We start from the raw sequence: 18,831 nt of genomic DNA, 5'->3' as shown, positions 1-18,831 counted from the left end.
AAGATTGAGCAATCCCCCTCCCATGCAAGATCATCTTTGACTGTTTTGCATATTCTTAAATGTGCGCAAATGACTGTAAGATTATTTTTGACTGTTTGCATATCTTTAAAAATACGCACACAGATGAAAGTTTCATAATCATCAAATTACACACAAGAAACGTAATTTTATTTTAGTGTGGCTGTTACACCCCTATCAACTGCTATCAGTTTGAATAATCCCCCTCCCCTGCTAAATCATCGTTGACTGCTTGTATAACCTTAAACAAAAACACACACACAGGGACAGATTTAGAATCCTTGTACCCGACTTGATCAACCCCAACGATCACCCTAAGCTCCAACAACCCGTTTGCAAAACTTGGGTTTTTGTGTAGGCAGTCGGAGTTTTCACGAAAATGATTTGAGTTTTTCCTCGGTTTAATATTCAAAAGAGAGAATGATGGATTTCAGGATAACTTTGTTTTGGATGGTTCTCCACATTGCTGGAACTGACGGTAAGTTTTTTGAAAAATATTTCAAGCTGAAAGCTAAAAGTTTTATCCATGATTAAATTTAGGTCAATGCACATTGTCATCAGAATACATCGGCAACTTAATTCATTTATACAAACCTCCCAGACAGCTGCGCTCCTCAAACAATGTGCTCCTGTAGGATTTTAAACTTTGCATGGTGGGAATACACTATGGAAAAATTTGTGGTAACACCATGTAATGACTATCTCTAAATGTGTTGGGGTGGTTCTGAAAAGAACCGTGGTTTAACTCGATGTTTTGGTGAGTATGCTCTGATAGTTTTCGATCAGTATGCCTCTGATTGTGCTCCTGAACGTTCCACTATCCTGGCACTCCTGAGGTGATCGCTGTGTTTCACATGCCGGCCATCTCTTGGAACAGCGTCCCACTTCAACTCAGAAAAGCAGATACGTTATGTACATTCCTACTTGAAAACTCATCTCAAAACAAACCTGTTTGGGAAACCATTAGCTTTAACTTTTGGTTGTCTTGTGTATTAGCGGCGGTCTTGTTTTTTGGAGTGTCATCGTTTGACAGATGTGATACTGGTTGTAACCCTAAGGAGTGACTTCGCGGTAGTGCAGTTAATTATGATCCTATAAGCTAAAGTAGTAGTCCAGTCTATTTTCTATACCATCGAGCAGGACAGTACATTTCAGAACTGAGAAGTCTCTCGAACATCTGATTAGTCTACTCCGCGGTAGTAGAATATAGAAAGACAGCCGTCGATTTCACAAAGAGTACGACTCGTCTTATCTCGAGTTAGTACGAGTAACTTGTCCTAACTTAGGATTAATCTTAAGGTCTGCATGCTACATTGCAGGTCATAAGATTAATCCTAAGTTAGGAAGAGTTTTGTGAAATCGACGGCAGTTCTCTTTAGAACAAGTAGATACACACATGGTGTTACCGCAAACTAAACATACCTTGCAGTGCCTCAAATTCTATTACATTGTAGCTCCAAGTTTGTAATTTTCATGTTTGTGCTTACTTTTTATTGTAGAAGTGAAAAAATGTTTTTGTTTATTTTGAAAGGTGTGACTACTCCAATTCCTGACTGTGCACCAACTGAAAGGAGATGCAACGATATGTCTTGCCTCGCAACTGGAAAATTCTGCGATTTCCGCGAAGATTGTCCAGATGCCTCGGACGAGTTCAATTGTCGTGAGTAAAAATTCTGTTCCAAAATTTTTAGTTCTGTCCCAAAATTTTTAGTAAGGACCAACAGTTACTTGTTTTCAACATCTTAACATATATAAATGCATAGTGCGCTCGCTAGTTCTTATGTATAACTCTATGTACAGCCAGTTTTCGAGACACATGGGGAAGCGCCATTGAGAGGGGATCACCTTAACTTTTTATTAAAATATCAAACAAATAACCACAACGGTAGTATTTTCAGACATTGTATAAATATCTTAAATTTCCCGCCCTTTTTTCAGCCAAAACTTGCAATTTTGAGAATGGTCTGTGCTACTGGATCCAAGACACAACAGATGATTTTGATTGGAGTTTACGCGTTGGAGGTCAGGAACCAGACGGCTTTGATGGTCCAAGAGAAGACCACACTCTAGATAGCTTCACTGGTGAGTCTTTCAAGAATAAAAACACGAATTATTAGTACGGTAATTTACGGCTAAAGTATTTTTATTTTTTTATAAAACCTGTAATGGGTAACTGTACTTGTTCATACAAAATATCAACCTCTACTTTTGCAGTTACCCATTTACATGTGTACCCCTTTGTCAAGGACACAAGTGTCATGACCGGGACTCGAACCCACACTCTGACGATCAGAAACACCAGAGCTTGAGTTCGGTGCTTTTACCTGCTTGGCCACCACACGCCTTAATGGACCCTTTTCATGAAACATGCAACATTCACGCATGCGTACAGACCCTGTTGGTTGGCAAACGCCATAGAGTTTACAAAACAGCCGTGTAAAAAACAGTGCAGCGTTCCCTCATTTTTGCCAAGCAAAATGTTAGTTTATACATTATTATACATGGTGTTACCACAAATTGTATTGATACTTCATGGCACCTCAAAACCCAATGCAATCTCTCTTCTCTCTCGAAAGGTCATTACATATACGTGGACGGCATCATCTCACCCGGCCGGAACTCACGAGCCCGCGTCATCAGTCCGACCTTTGCCCTCTGTGGCCGCACGTGTACAATCAGTCTCTGGTATCACATCTTCGGACTGGAGTTTGGCGACCTCGAGCTGATTCTCCGGTCTGGAGGATCAGAACGGAAACTTTTTAAGATCGGCGATGATATCGACAACAGGAATGAATGGATATTTGAGGATTTTGTGGTGGACGCATGTGCCACTGACTTCCAGGTGAGGAGGGGAAATAGTGTTTTATAGATATTGCTTTAAGTAGGATTTGAAACTTTGCATGGTGGGAACACGATATAGAAAGGTTAGCGGTAACACCATGTAATGACCGTCTCTAATGAGTTGGGGTGGTTATGAAAAGAACCGTTGGTTTCAACTCGACGTTTAGATCAGTATGCTCTGATCGTCTTCTGGAGAAAGCAGAAGACGTTCTCAAGACGATCTCCAGAAGACGATCAGAGCATACTAAGCGAAGCGTCGAGTTGAAACTAACGGTTCTTTTCAGAACCACCCCAACTCATTAGAGATACTCATTACATTGTGTTACCGTAAACCTTTCTATAAGACATGTAAGATATTATTTTATTTTGTTTTATTTCATTACCTTTTACCTTTTAAAGGAGGCAACGGAGGTGATTGCTTCCATGCCCCCTGGTCAATGCCTCCGTGTCATTGCCTTCGTGTACTCGAAATGCTCCAGTAGAAATTGATAGTTTCTTCACAGGGTGCCCTTAACCAAAGAGAAAATGCCTTGGTGCCCTTGCCCTTTCAAAATTGAAGTATGTGTATACAGCCCTGTGGTGAAGCCATTAGCCTTTTTGAGGTATGGCATGTATGGCGGCCACTACGTGAGTGCACTGTGTGGTTTGGGTGTATACAGACAGATTTACGCAAACCTAATAGTGTCTTAGCATTGTGTCCACCATACCTCAAAAAGGCTTCAGAAAAGCAAATTTATTTACTGTACTAGCAAAGAACCCATTAATAGTAATAATATCAAAGTCTTATATAGCGCACGTACATGTATCTACTAAACAAAGTAATCATAGGCGCTGAGTATAATTATACAAACTTTTCAGAAAGATTATTGCAGTGATGAATTTTGAGACCCAAATATGTAGCATCTTATAAGGGTTTACAAGGTGCTATGGCGCATTAAGCAGCCACAGCTAGGAACACCGGGGTGAACCCCTTCTCTTTTCGATAAGTGCACTGTTTTTTTTTACATGCGTTACACAACACATGGGACCAACGGCTTTACGTCCCATCCGAAGGACGAAGCAATGGTTAAGTGTCTTGCTTAAGGACACAAATGTTACGGCTGGGGATTCAAACCCACACTCTGATGATCAGAAACACCAGAGTTTGAATTCGGTGATCTTAACCGGTCGGCCACGACACTTCGTTTGCATAGAAGACAAGGAAGGAAGTTTCAGTTAAAGATTTTAGAGCAACCAACTCTCCCCGATTCTGCAGAAATATTCCCTGAAAATAAACCAATCGTTCCATGTTCTGATGACCCAATCTGAAAATCTCCCTGATCGTGGAAACTTCCCCCCTATGATGTTGAATGAAGTTCTAAATACCCCCCTGATATAAGCGTACAAGTTATCGTGTACACATCTACCAGAGTTCCCTGAAACAAACCAATATTTAAACTTTCATTAAAAAAAGCGGATTTGCCAGAGCTGCATGCCAAATATCTCTGATTATGTAGAAACTTCCCTGAAAATAAACCCATCTTTTCATGTTGTGATGAATCAAATTAGCAATCTTCCTGACTATGGAAGCTTTGTGAAAAAGGATTTCAAGTAGGTAAATCCAAATATGTGAATTATTCAAAACATCCTTATGAATTATTCATCCACAGATAATCATCGCTGCCCAAGACACGCAGAGCAACCCGTCCGACGGGGGCTTTGCTATCGACGATGTCCGGTTCGCAGATTGTGCCCCTTCTGAGCCTGAATTCATCTGTGGGCCAATGGAGTCGCAGTGCTCCACGGGGCAGTGTATCCCACTGTCTAGAGAGTGCGACTTTCAAAAAGATTGCTGCGATTCCAGCGACGAGGGTGTTTCTATGTGTACTTCAAGTAAGTTGGTTTGTTCTCGGATATCTCTGTTTTTAACCGATAATTCAGTTTTTTTAACCCCCACCCCCACCCCCCCCCCCAAAAAAAAATGAAATTAAAATAAATGACTAAACACAATAATTGAGATACAATTTCTAAAATCATGAAAATAAAACAATTTAAAGGAGGGCTTTAAGAACCAAAGATTAATATATGTAAGCACTGGCTTTGCACTCACAAATCTCCATCGTACATCTGTGATCCGATTGAAAGATTGGGCCCCCAATGAGCCGGAGTTTGTCTGTGGGCCAATGGAGTCGCAGTGCTCCACGGGGCAGTGCATCCCACTGTCTAGAGAGTACGACTTTCAGAAACACTGCTGCGATTCCAGCGACGAGGGTGTTTCTACATGTACTTCAAGTAAGTTGGTTTGTTCCCGGATTTCTCTGCTTTCAACCGATAATTGTAGCCCACACCTTGAAGTGGCCTTCAGGCCTTGTGTGTCTGGTGACTTGCATAAAATATAAAATAAAAAAATCTCCCTTGTGTGTTATTTAATCAAACTTGTGGAGACAAATGAAATAATGATAATGTTTTTTTTTCTCATTTTAGGGGGCTATTCCATGTGTGATTTTGAATCTGATCTGTGCCCCACTATTTGGACACAAGTGACCCTTGATGATGATTTTGACTGGACTCGAGGCCAGGGGGCGACAGGATCAGACAGGCCAAGTACCGATCACACCACTCTCTCATCCAACGGTAAGATGTTGTTAAAAACACTGGACACTATTGGTAATTGTCAAAGACCAGTCTTCTCACTTGCTGTATCTCAGCATATGCATAAAATAACAAACCTGTGAAAATTAGAACTCAATTGGTCGTCGAAGTTGTGAGAGAATAATGGAAGAAAAAGCACCCTTGTCAAACGAAGTTGTGTGCTTTCAAATGCTTGATTTCGGGACCTAATTTTGAGGTCTTGAAATCAAGTTCGTGGAAAATTACTTCTTTCTCTGTTTTTTTAGAGGGAGCCGTTTCTCACATTGTTTTATACCATCAACCTCTCCCCATTACTCGTCACCAAATAAGGTTTTATGCTAATAGTTTTTTAATAAAGTTTTAATTTTGTTGGTTTTTATCGCCATCTAGGTTACTACCTCTACACAAAGACAAGTTCGTCCAGCCTGCCGAGAGATAAAGCCCAGCTTGCCTCTTTCACCTTAAGAGATGTTCTTGCAGTAGATGGGTGCTTGGTAAGTTTTACCACCGAACCACAATCAAGTATGCTCTCAGTATTACCCCAATCCAAAAACAGGGTGAATGGGACCCACTCCCCAAAATGTATCATCTACTGGGTAGTGTCTACCTGTCATGCCTGTATGCAAAGTTTCAACTTAAAATGTAATGCAAGTTTGTCTCCTTCACAATATGAGCTGCTTTTCTAGTTGATGGGTGCATGGTAAGTTTAACCCCTGAATCACAACCAAGTATGCACTCAGTACTAAATCCTAAGACGGGAACAATTGTAGCCTGTTCCAAAAACTTTACATACGTAAGCACCGGCCCGCTCTGTTGGACGACGAACTGCATAGCTACATGTACTGGCACCGTACTGCGTACCTGATAAACAGTTCTTGATACCGTGGGATCGTAGCATGGTTTTTTAAGTTTTTCAAACTCGTACAACATTGCTGCTTCGTTCATGGGGGTCGCCCCAGTGTTCCTGGTTTTATCAAACTGACTCTTCTAAAAAACTATTTTCACACAGTTCTACAAGTTATACCATCCTATTTTTATTTTATTTTTTCACTCCAGTTGCGATTTTTTTACCACCCGGTGGTGAATTTGTCGGCATTTCTTCTCTCTATTTTCTTTTCTAACAAACCAAAATTTACCGTAAAAAAAACAGTACTGCAATTTATACCACCCTATTTTTATTTAATTGTTTTCTCTCCAGTTGCGCTTTTTCTACCATATGCGTAGTGAACTTGTCGGCACTCTGAACGTTTACACAATGACGGAAATCAATGGCCCCATGACATTGATCTGGAGCAGGGAAGGAAAACAGGACTACTGGAGTCGCCAAGAAATAGAACTCTCAAGCCTTGTTGACTTCATGGTAAGCTATTCATTTTGTAAGAGATGTTCAAATTTGCATCGGGGATAAAGAATATTAATGTTGGTTTTTACCCATACACCGATGTGTGTTAGCACTGTATACTCAGTACTTTCCCAAGTCCTGTGAACAAAATAACACGGGCATGTTACTCAGGTGGGATCCGAACCCACGACCCTTGCAATTCTAGAGCAGTGTCTTACCAACTAGACTACCGAGGTTGCCCGGTAGCTAGAGGCAGTTCAAATCCTATGTTTTGGCAGCTGGTACCGCAACGATTATAAGATATGTTAAATTTGCATCGGGGATAAAGAATATTAATTTTGGTGTTTACCCATACACCGATGTGTGTTAGCACTGTATACTCAGTACTTTCCCGAGTCCTGTGAACAAAATAACACGGGCATGTTACTCAGGTGGGATTGGAACCCACGACCCTTGCAATTCTAGAGCAGTGTCTTACCAACTAGACTACCGAGGTTGCCCGGTAGCTAGAGGCAGTTCAAATCCTATGTTTTGGCAGCTGGTACCGCAACGATTATAAGATATGTTAAATTTGCATCGGGGATAAAGAATATTAATTTTGGTGTTTACCCTGATTCATTTTGGTTTTGCCCTTCACATGCAGTTTCTGCATGCTTTACTTGCTTACATGTAAGTCTAGTAATGTCCTCGAATCACGATGGTTTCCTATGCCTTTCTGCCCCCCATTGCCGACTTGAAATCTGCTGATTCCACCTTAGAGCACCTCTTTAACATGTCTGGTTCAATGGATTCCTTTATTCACGCAGGTCATCATTGAAGGTGTGATGAGTCTGACAGTAGAGGGCGGCATTGCCATTGATGATGTCTCGTTTACGTCGGCATGCAGGAAGACGTCCACTCCACTCCCTGTCATTACAACCACAGCACCAGGTAATCTTGTAGAAAGTGTCAAAAATGTGTGTAATTGAGAAGGTTTCCCACATTCAAATGTAATACATATCCTTACTGGGGAGGGTGTGTCTGGTCTTGTTGTTGTCAAGAACCAAAAGGTCAGCCACTTTCTGTCGCTATTTGCTTTCCCTGCCAGAGTTCTTGTCTTTTGTTTTGCCTCTTAACGTTTTTGTTTACCACCCCACTGGAGGTTGTTTCCTACAGTACATGTATCTGCCCGCGGCCAGGCCGGGTTTCTCAGCTAAGTGTATTCTTCTTTAAATTATTGTATTGCTTGTTCGTGCAAGTTTTTAATGTGAATTTTTCAAAAACCAAAGACACACTTTGCACTTAATTTTTGTATGGAAAATGTATCAGTTATAGGGACGACCATTCCGTCACACTGTCGCAGGAATCAGTTCTCATGCTACGACGGCGTGAGCTGCGTCAGCAACGATAACATCTGCGACTTCACAGCCAACTGTCCTGATGCCTCGGACGAGAAAACTTGTCGTAAGTACAGTACAAAAGAAATATTTGCAATGACTAATTTCATTTAAAGACACTGTAATTGTCAAAGACCATTGTTCTCACTTTGTGCTCAACATTTGCATAAAATAACAAACCTGTGCAAATTTGAACTCAATCGGTCGTCGAAGTTGTGAGATAATAACTGAAAAAAAAACACCCTTGTTACACAAAGTTATGTGCTTTTAGATCCTTGATTCCGGCACCTCAAAATCTAATTCTGAGGTCTCGAAATCAATTCAAATATTTTATTGAGAAATAACTTCTTTCTCAAAAATTTTGTTTAATGCTTCAGAGGGAGCCATTTCTCACAATGTTTTTTACTATCAACATTGATTGCTTACAAGTAAGTTTTTATGCTAACAATTATTTTGAGCAATTACCAATAGTATCCAGTGCTTTTAAATAACTACTTGTTTTGTGACATCTTGCAGCATCCTCCTGTGACTTTGAGACTGACACGTGTTTCTTCGCCGAGACGATTGTGGATAATTTTGATTGGCATAGAGCATCAGGGAGCGACACTATAGCCACGCCCAATGCCGCACCTAGGGAGGATCATACTTTGGGGACAGATCAGGGTAAATTCTTCTCCTTCTCCCCCCCCCCCCCCCAAACAAAATTACATAATATAGCCGCAATGAAACCCTGACTTGACAAACGAAAGACAGCAAAGATTCACGTAAGTAGTTCCATTTGTACAACAGCAGGACAAATGTCTGTAATAAGCGGTTACACAGTAACTCCCGGTGTGGCGGTTTCGGTCTTCCACCGTGTTCAGTTTTCCGGGAAGCCGGACATTTCAGCACGTTGTTTGATTGGTTTTAGCTTTCCGGGTGACTTAGTCAGACAAAAATACCGCCGCGAGTACCCTGGCGACTACTGTAGTTCTCTCAGTGACCCCAAATTGTTTCTATTACGATTCTTTTCTGTTTAGTCACATTCTCTTGCCCCATCTTTACTCGTATTCATGCGTACAACTTTAAGCAGGTCACACTGCTTAATTTGCTTGGTCTTCACACCAAAATCTCTCATACGATCCACGCGTTCGCCACTCGTTGTACTCGTGGACGCCGCCATGACAGCTACCGGAGAGTAACACGGATGACTCAGTACGGCTCTAAAAATGGACTACTTTCGTTTGCTGTGCGCAGGCATCGCATGACGTAATGTTACCGTATTTTGTCATTCGAAAAACTGAACACGGCGGAAAGTTTTAAACCGCCACACCGGAAAGGGATTTTACAAGGTATGTGTTCCAGAACCTGTTGTTCTCATTGTGAAATGAAGTGTACAGTAGGTGCAAAATCCGCTTGCTAAGCGTGCTCTGCGTTGCGCAAAAGTAACTGAGATTGGTGGAGTGTGTTCGTAAATCTGTTCTTTTACTTTATATTTACTCCTTTTATATTTCAGGGAAGTACATGTACATTGCAGCGTACGGGGCTATCACCGAATCCCAGATTGCCGAAATAACAGGGCCGATATTCTACAGTGCCGACACAAACTGCAAGATCAGGTTCTTCTACTACATGGCGGGGACATTGCCAGGAGAGCTGAGCCTGTTCCTAGACGACCAGGTGACGAAGGATGAGGTGTTGCTGTGGCAGAAGAGACTGTCGCAGGGAGAACGGTGGCAGCAGGCTGTAGTTGGGATCGGCCGAAGACAGGAGGCATTCAAGGTATTTAGGACTCAAGCTCTGAGCCCAATTTCATAGAACTCATTAAGCACAAAAAGTTGCTAAGCACAATAGAGCCTGTTTCAGGGAGAACGGTGGCAGCAGGCTGTAATTGGGATCGGCCGAAGACAGGAGGCATTCAAGGTACTTAATGCATGTTGTGGTGAGTGGTTTAGGACTCAAGCTCTGGGCCCAATTTCATAGAGCTGATTAAGCACAAAAAGTAGCTAAGCACAACTAAAAGAGACTGTCGTAGGGAGGATGGTGGCAGCAGGCTGTAGTTGGGATCGGCCGAAGACAGGAGGCATTCAAGGTATTTAAGACTCAAGCTCTGGGCCTAATTTCATAGAACTCATTAAGCACAAAAAGTCACTAAGCACAATAGAGCCTGTTGCAGGGAGAACGGTGGCAGCAGGCTGTAATTGGGATCGGCCGAAGACAGGAGGCATTCAAGGTACTTAATGCGTGTTGTGGCGAGTGGTTTAGGACTGGAGCTCTTGGCCCAATTTCATAGAGCTGATTAAGCACAAAAAGTAGCTAAGCACAACTAAAAGAGACTGTCGTAGGGAGGATGGTGGAAGCAGGTTGTAGTTGGGATCAGCCGAAGACAGGAAGCATTCAAGGTGTTTAGGACTCAAGCTCTGGGCCCAATTTTATAGAACTGATTAAGCACAAAAATTCGCTAAGCACAATAGAGCCTGTTGCAGGGAGAACGGTGGCAGCAGGCTGTAATTGGGATCGGCCGAAGACAGGAGGCATTCAAGGTACTTAATGCGTGTTGTGGCGAGTGGTTTAGGACTCAAGCTCTGTGCCCAATTTCATAGAGCTGATTAAGCACAAAAAGTAGCTAAGCACAACTAAAAGAGACTGTCGTAGGGAGGATGGTGGCAGCAGGCTGTAGTTGGGGTCGGCCGAAGACAGGAAGCATTCAAGGTATTTAGGACTCAAGCTCTGGGCCCAATTTTATAGAACTGATTAAGCACAAAAAGTAGCTAAGCACAACTAAAAGAGACTGTCGGAGGGAGGATGGTGGCAGCAGGCTGTAATTGGGATGGGAAATAACATGTAGGAGGCATTCACGGTACTTAATGCGTGTTGTGGCGAGTGGTTTAGGACTGGAGCTCTTGGCCCAATTTCATAGAGCTGCTTGAGCACAAAAAGTAGCTAAGCACAACAAAATTTTGCTTACCAGATTAAGGTTACCAGCCCAAAAAGTAATTAAGCACAAAGATGATAACTTAATTCAGTTAAGTTTAGCACTCACCTTAGTGTGGCAGTTCGACCTTGTGATGTAAATTTGTTTCAGGCCCTTGTGGAAGTGTCGTGGCAGAGCGGTTAAGATCACCGAATTCAAACTGAGGTGTTTCTGATCAGCAGAGTGTGGGTTTGAATCCCCAGCCGTGACACTTGTGTCCTTAAGCAAGACACTTGACCATTGCTTCATCCTTCGGATGGGACGTAAAGCCGTTGGTCCCATCTGTTGTGTAACGCATGTAAAAGAACCCCGGTGTTCCTGGTTGTGGCTGCTTAATGAGCCGTAGCACCTTGTAAACCCCTATAAGGTGCTAACTAATTGGTTCTCAAAGTTCATCACTGCAATAACCTATTCTTCTGAAAGTTTGTATATACTCAGCGCCTTGAGTACCTTGTTTGGTAGATACGTGCGCTACATGTATATAAGACTTCGATATTATTATTATTACACGTTTGCCGATTTTCAAAGACCAATATTCTCACTTGGTGTATCCCAACAACATGCTTAAAATAACAAACCTTTAAAATGTTGAGCTCAATTGGTCATCAAAGTTGCAAACAAATAATGAGAAAAAAAAACCACTCTTGTTGCATAGAGTTGTTTGCTTTCAGATGCCTGAGAAAGGTTTCATGCCTTGAAAATATTTAGCACAATAAATACATATTTTTTTTCCCCACCCGTCAACAGCTTCGTTTTTCCAAGTCTCGGTCTGAACAGTACCAGGGAATGATCGCTATTGATGACATGGACTTCATTGACTGTGAGCTGCCGCTGCCCGAGATTGCCTGCCCCCCTTCAAAGCTCTTATGCGATAATGACGCTTGTATTCCTAGCACCGATGCGTGTGACTTGGCTGATGATTGTGGTGATAGGTCAGATGAGCTGGAGTTTTTCTGCGGTGAGTGTGGAAATAATGGGATGGGTTGACCATCCAGAAAAAAAAGAAGAGACAGCTATTGTCCAATCATTTGCCTCCTTTGACCCTAATGAGGGCGCTCAACAGACCATTCTTTTAAGAAGTCACTTGTCTCAAAGTATCTTTTAAAACATCTTTCCAACCATATGCATTTTATAACAAACTGTTACAAGCGCTTTTTATAGACCAACTCGTCTAATCCAAGGCAACTTGTTCTTTTCACCGCCCGGCCACAGCACGCCATGAGCCACGCTTGATGCAAACCCCAAATCATAAGTTTGACTCATTTTGCGATCTCCACATACATGTACCAACGTGACAGTTATATATTAATCGTTCAACTCCACAGATGCGACTGGTTTCAAGCGTTGTGATTTTGAGACCGATCTTTGCGGTTGGATGGAGTCAACTACAGATGAGCTGGACTGGACACGGTGGAGTGGTGCCACCGAGGACATCAACAGTGGCCCTTCTAGGGATCACACATACGGCACAAGCCTCGGTGAGTCAAACATTCCCCAACGCACTGCCTCAGAGAAGAGCCACCTGAATCTTCAAACAAAATAATAATATTAATATAATATTGAAGTCTTTTTTGTTTAGCGCACGTATCTACCAACAAGGTACTCAAGGCCTTTGAAATTTATGAAAGTTTCATAATGCATTGAAACAAAGAACACAAGAAGTTGTTTTATTTTGTTTTGTTGGGGACTTGTGTCTGAGACTTAGGAAACACCTACAGTGCTCGTCATTGGAACAGTATTAACAATTTACAAATATTTTTCAAATATTTCTGTAGGTCATTTTCTGTTCTTGGATGGGAGGTTTTCACATACTTTCAAAGCAAGAGCTCAACTTCTCAGTCCAAACTTCCAGGCTGCGTTGGACGGTTCATGTAAGGTACAGTAGTTGTCAATTTTGTTTGGTTCTTGATTCGTTTTATTTTATTTTATTTATTTATTTATTTATTTCCAGGCAAACAATACAAACAAAGAATAGGCAATAGAATGACTATCTCTAATGAGTTGGGGTGGTTCTGAAAAGAATCGTTGGTTTGAACTCGACTTTTCGATCCGTATTTTCTGATCGTCTTCTGGAGAAAGCACCTACATGTAGTGTTTGGCTTCACAAACACTACATGTCAAGTTATCATTATTATTATTGTTATTTGCGTAGATCCGATTATTCTATCACATGTACGGAGAGGATGTGGACTACCTTAACGTCTATGCCAATCGCTACGCTGGGACCACCACATTCAGCAATCCAGTCTGGTTCCGATTCACCGAGCAGGGAAACTATTGGCAGAGGGCTGAGATCACGCTGGCGACCTCGTTCAACTTTCAGGTGAGACAAACATACTTGCAAAGGCAAACTGCGAGAATGGTTATTATTGGAAAATTGAATTTGCACAAGTGCAATCTTAACTATACCGCATCATACTCAGAGTTCCTCCAAACATTTTTTTCGCTATTTCTATTGGTGGAGAGCATGTCACGTGGGGGTGTTTAAACGGTTGATAATGCATGTCCGAAAACGTGCAACACACATACTTACAGAGCTCAAGGATGTCCGAAAACGGATAAGTTGTACAGAGGTCTTGTTTATTAGGCCTTTTAACCACAAAGGCATTTATGAATAGGAATAAAAGAGTAGTGATGACTCGTTCTTAAACTGCCGTTTAAAACCTTGCAGGGTCGTGGCAACACGGCAACGACCCTGCCGGTTTTAAGCGGCCGTTTAAGAACTCGTCGCTACTCATTTATTCCCTTACTAATGCCACAGCCAAATTTGTATTTTGGAAACTGAGTACAGTTGAAAAATGATTCAAGCTGCCACTATGGATAACCGTTTGTGTTTTGGCAGCCAGCTCAAAAGTGTATGCAATCTTATTATGACTACGCATCTTTTTGCCCGTCGAAACTTGACATATACAGTGTTTTGTCAACAGTGGGTGGCACGGTTGGCGTGTGGGTAAAGCGCTCGCCTCTCACCAAGGTGACCCCGGTTTGATTCCCGGACAGGGCCACATGTGAGTTGAGTTGTGTGTTGGTTCTTTGATGTGCCACGAGGGTTTTCCAGAACATCCGGTTTTCCTCCCTCGAGAAAAACCAAACACTTTCGATCTTGGCTGTGCTGCATGGTCATTAGGGGTTGATGTGGCTGGCAGCCAGAGGCGCCCTTGCATGCCTGCTTCTCGAACACGTTGTTGCCGCGTCCTTCGCAATTCAGCTCTTAGCTGCGAGCAAGGATGATTAGCCCCTCCCACAAATTATAATTAAATAAATTATTAAATTATTGAATGTAAACATAGGTCACATCGTCTATTGTACTCTGAATATGCACTTTTTCCATGTGACTCCAGGGCCCCTGGTGAGAACAGGGCCCAATTTCATTGAGCTGCTAAGCACAAAAATTTGCTTAGCATGAAATTTCTTCCTTCATGAAAACAGGATTACTAACCAAATATTCATTTGTTGCATATTGCTTGTTCCTGATTTTCCACTGTTGTTTGCTTATCCTGAAAACCACATGGAAAATTGGTTGGTAATCCTGTTTTTATCAAGGCAAAAATTTCATGCTAAGCAAATTTTGGTGCTTAGCAGCTCTATGAAATTGGCCCCAGTTCTTTGATAACTGACGGGGCTATCCAGGTTGTAGCCTCGTCAGTTATTAAAGAACTGTTCTCACTGGGGGCCCGGGTCACATGGAAAAAGTGCATAATGCAGAGTACAATAGAAACCCAGAAAGCCCAAAAGGGACACCAAGCATTAACTTAAAAAATACATTTAAAAAAATAATAAAATATGGCTTTGTTCTACAGGTTGTTATAGAAGCCACCATTGGGGATGGTTTGAATGGTGACATTGCTATTGATGATGTCTCTTTTACCCCTGGCTGCATTGTCTACACAGGTACACACAAATACTATTTGAATTATTCTATACTAAATTGTTACCACGGTGTGCTCGTAAATTTCCAATGAAAACAGCCCTGCCTCCTCATTAAAAAAAAAGAGGACATTTTGGGGAAAGTTACATTACAGTGTTGTTTACATTACAGTGTTGTACCGGTACATTGCCAAAAATGGTGTTCTTGAAATAAAAACAAATCTTAAGTCAAGAAAACGTTTCTTTCTCAAACCTGGAAATTTTATTTAAAAAATCTCCAGGGAGTGTGATTTAGATTGTTTAAGTTGTTAGAAAACCATTTCTAGCAGTGCATACTTTAAGTATAGCATAAATATAAATTTTCAGCAGGAATATTGCAACATTTTGACAGATTTGTTTGAGCTTTAATATTGAAGTGAAAAAACTGCAATCCCCTCTGAATACCATAGCTTAAGGAAAACAAAACAAAAACGATCATGGACAATTTATTTTACAGGTCAACTTCCTAACAGTCCTGCTGATGATGTGACAACGACAATCGCACAACCTATGACCTCTGACACGACCGGAGACTGCTCAATACAGCAGGTCTACTGCTCTCCGGAGAACACGTGTATTTCAAGACGGCACGTGTGTGACTTCAGGAAGGATTGTTCCGACGGGTCCGACGAAGCCGGTTGTGGTAAGTGAATCTTTTGAGTATTGGGTTTTTTTTTCAAACCAAGTTTCAAGTTTTCAAAGGCAAGTTTCAAAGCTAGACTCAAGTTTACACTTTCACATTCCAAACCTAGATTTTACCAGCAAATTTAATAGTGAAGTTTGAAAGCAACAACCCTGCCCCCCCCATGAATTTTTTTGTTTTTGAATTGGATCAAATTCATGAAAATATGAAGATAAAACTATATAGAATGCCTTTGGTGTACCTTGTTTTTTTAAACCGAGTTTTAAGCTTTTAAAGGCAGTGGACACTATTGGTAATTACTAAAAAAAATTATTAGCATAAAACCTACTTGGTAATGAGTAATGGGGAGCTGTTGATAGTATAAAACAATGTGAGAAATGGCTCCCTCTGAAGGAATGTAGTTTTCGAGAAAGAAGTAATTTTCCACGAATTTGATTTTGAGACCTCTTTCATTATTATCTTGCAACTTCCACGACCGATTGAGCTCAAATTTTCACAGGTTTGTTATTTCATGCATATGTTGAGATACACCAACTTTGAAGACTGATCTGTGACAATTACCAACAGTGTCCAGTGTCTTTAAAACAATGACATGAAGTATTTTGCCCTACACGCATGTAACGCAATGATCATTTGCCATACACACATATCGCGTGGTATCGATACGCCGCGTCCACAGACGACACAGAGGGCAGCTGAGCTCAGCGTTCTCCGGGATATATTTCTATGGGTTTAACTTAGTATGTGATACGCAATTTGATCGGGAGTGTCATGGCCGTGGCATGTCATGGCCGAGTGGTTAAGGGCACCGGATTCAAGCTCTGGTGTTTGATCAGCAGAGTGTGGGTTCGAATCCCGGTCGTGACACTTGCTACGTAAAATTGGTGAGGTAGTGCTTTCTGCTCTACCGGCCAGGCTTCGGATTGATGATACCCAAGCCTACATCCGTATGGACTGTAAACGGGGTAACCCTGTTTCAGCCCTAGGAGTAGGTGGCAACGACCTCTGGATAAAAAAATAATTGTAGCCCACACCTTGAAGTGGCCTTCAGGCCTTGTGTGTCTGGCAACTTGCATAAAAAAAAGTTCTTGTACGATAGGTAGCTGTAATATGTTGAGAACAAGGTGCACATGCACTCAAGATGAGGCGAACAGCAACGTTCTGAACTCGTCAAATTTTAGACAGTTCTTTATCAGAGACTTACCAACAAGATGGATGTATAGGTCTTTTGAAAAGTAAAGAACAATTTCTCCTTGTTTTCAGTCACCGACTGTGATTTTGAAACTGGTCTCTGTGGATGGCAACTTGTAGAGCCGAGATCCCGAGGAGGTCAAATTTCAAATAACAAGCGAGGTCTCCCAGCTTTTGAGTGGGTCAGGGGTCAACCCAACTCCCAGGAAGGGGGCGAGTCGAGACCGGACGCAGACCACAGCACTGGAACAGCAAATGGTGAGTAAAGTTTTGGATTCAATACAAAAATTGAACTGTTGTGAAAATTAAACATCATCAGCTTTTGTAAGAGTTGCAACATTTTGATCTCCTAGTTTTTACAGACAACTAATCTATAGATGCGTTCGATTAGCTTCCCTGGGTCGACCCCGGTCTGCCCCCGGTGCGTTTGAATAGCTTTGACGTCATTCCAGGGGCTCACGCGGGTCAGCCCCAAGTGCCCTGCTTATGGAGTGGGTCACTTGGGGCTGGCCCAAGGTGCATGATTGTTCAATTAGCTCTTGTCAGGGGCTCACCCAAGTGTGAGCACCGCGGGGTAGACCCAGGGAAGCAAACCGAACGCACCCTTTGTAAGATGTCATCAAATTTGGTGGCAGGGCTTCAGTGTCAGGCCAGTAAATTGGCAGTTTTGTGTTTTACAGTTGAATATAATACTTCACTGTGTAATAAATTTAAAGACACTGGACACTATTGGTAATTGTCAAAGACCAGTCTTCTCTCTTTGAACTCAATTGGTCGTCCAAGTTGCGAGATAATAATGAAAGAAAAAAACACTCTTGTCACACAAGTTGTGTGCTTTTAGATGGTTGATTTTGAGACCTCAAATTCTAAACCTGAGGTCTCGAAATCAAATTCGTGGAAAATTACTTCTTTCTCGAAAACTATGTCACCAGAGGGAGCCGTTTCTCACAATGTTTTATACTATCAACCTCTCCTCATTACTCGTTACCAAGCAAGGTTTTATGCTAAAATTATTTTGAGTAATTACCAATAGAATGAATAGTGTCCACTGCCTTTAAAACGAATTCTGTGCCAGGAAAAATGCCCTGTGGTCTTGTGGGTTTATATATTCCCTTGGGAAATTTAAATTTTGCTTCATTTGTGAAATGAAACAGTCCAGATTTCACCTTGTGTGTGTCTGAAATCTTTTCTAGGGTGGTACATGTTCGTTGACAGCTCGCCCGGCACCATCTTTGACACCACCGAGCTCAACACACCGATCATCAAGCAATCCGGTGGCAACTGCCAGATGAAGTTCTACTATCACATGTTCGGGACGGACCTGGATGTCCTGACCGTCTACACGGAGGCCAACGGTTATCGGAGGATGCTGTGGTACCGGGTCGGGGGCACCAACGAGAACAAATGGAAGAAGGAACAGGTTTACATCGGTGGCGTCAGTAATTTTAAGGTGAGCCATCCGGCACTACCACATTCAGCAATCCAGTCTGGATACGCCAACCTCGTTGTGTACGATCTCGCTGTGCCATTTTTTCCCATAACATTCGTAATACCTAGCCTGACCATTTGACGTCAAATCCTCGTTGATTAGAAATCACTTTTGTTTTTTAGGTTATAATCCAAGCTCGGCGAGGTGCCAGTTTTGTCGGTGATATGACAATTGATGATGTCACTTTCATCGACTGTGAACCGCCATGTGAGTATTCAAATCACACCTCATGCATATTCATAAGTATTTATGCTGTGTGTAAATGCAGTATTCAAATCACAGTCATCATGCCTCATGCATATTCATTAGCAATCAAGCTTTGTGTGAAATATTCAGGCATGTGAGACTTTCTCTTTTCAGCTGCTTTCTTCCTTAATAGAATGCGTTCTTTTTGCGTCGTGATCGTTATCATTGTTGTTATCGCTGCAGTGTGTCTCGGCCTTTATTAATTGGACACCGGTG

The 18,831-nt window shown here is 41.9% G+C and overlaps 1 pseudogene; it reads left to right on the top strand.

Moving 5' to 3' along the window:
- The first annotated feature begins 25 nt into the window (after window positions 1–25).
- The window catches only part of LOC139942814 (MAM and LDL-receptor class A domain-containing protein 2-like), a 36,431-nt pseudogene continuing 17,625 nt past the window's right edge, over window positions 26–18,831 (top strand).

This window comes from Asterias amurensis, chromosome 10 (assembly GCF_032118995.1).
Source record: "Asterias amurensis chromosome 10, ASM3211899v1".
NCBI classification, from domain to species: Eukaryota; Metazoa; Echinodermata; class Asteroidea; order Forcipulatida; family Asteriidae; genus Asterias; species Asterias amurensis.
The sequence above is the reverse complement of the archived record's forward strand: the minus strand, read 5'-3'. Positions and strand labels throughout refer to the sequence as shown.